The following is a 1,235-nucleotide window of genomic DNA, read 5'->3' on the forward strand; positions in this document are numbered from 1 at the left end:
TATATATATATATACTACTGGTCTTCCATAAACCACCTTACCCGGACTTGTGCCTCGAAGGGTAACTTTCTAGTTGCAATTCCATATCCATGCATGACCGAAGGGGGTTCTTTACCGCTTTATGCTCAGTTATAATAAAAACAATTTTACATTAATCTAAAGGGTTACTCCATATTCAAGCGACAAATTCATTATTCTTTAATACCATACCTATGCATTTATGTATATATTTTGAACGTCAACTCGTGACCGAGTAAGACCACTTCCTGAGCTCAATAAATCCGTGCAACTGTTCTGAGAATCCAAGCGGTTTCTGTGCATGCATTTGTTTTTGAGTGAATGGAGTGTTGCACAGCACTGACTTCGCTTTACTGCGCAAACAAAAGTGGCACAATAGAGGAGCAGACAACAAGAAATCAACTGCACATTTTTTATATGAGTTTCACTTTTAGAATGAAATTCTAACGAGAACTTGGAGGTCTTCACTTCCTGTGGTTCACGTGATAGTTAACCCGTAGCTGGAACCCTAACAGATGCTGCTACTCCGACCCACTACAGGATGCAGTTTAAAGTGATACCCAAGATCATGTATGTATGTGTGTGTATATAAATATATACATAGGCGCAGGAGTGGCTGTGCGGTACGTAGCTAGCTTAGCAACCACATGGTTCCGGGTTCAGTCCCACTGCTTGGCACATTGGGTAAGTATCTTCTAGTATAGCCTCGGGCCGACCAAAGCCTTGTGAGTGGATTTGGTAGACGGAAACTGAAAGAAGCCCGTCGTATATAAGTGTGTGTGTACACACACACACACACACACATATATATATACGACCGGCTGTGTGTGTGTGTGTTTATGTATGTGTCTGTGCTTGTTTCCCACAACATCGCTTGACAACCGATGCTGGTGTGTTTACGTACCCGTAAATTAGCGGTTCGGCAAAAAATAACCGATAGAATAAGTACTAGGCTTACAAAGAATAAGTTCTGGGGTCTATTTACTCGACTAAAGGTGGTGCTCCAGCATGACCGCAGTCAAATTACTGAAACACATAAAAGAAAAAAGAATGTATATATTCGAGTGTGTGTGTGTGTGTGTGTGTATGTGCATTTACGTTCATATATATGTGTATATATACATATATATCTATATATATGTGTGTGTATGGGTGTGTAGATATATATATATATATATATATATATATATATATATATATATATATATATATATATA

The sequence above is a fragment of the Octopus bimaculoides genome, chromosome 6, assembly GCF_001194135.2.
Source record: "Octopus bimaculoides isolate UCB-OBI-ISO-001 chromosome 6, ASM119413v2, whole genome shotgun sequence".
In the NCBI taxonomy this organism is placed as follows: domain Eukaryota; kingdom Metazoa; phylum Mollusca; class Cephalopoda; order Octopoda; family Octopodidae; genus Octopus; species Octopus bimaculoides.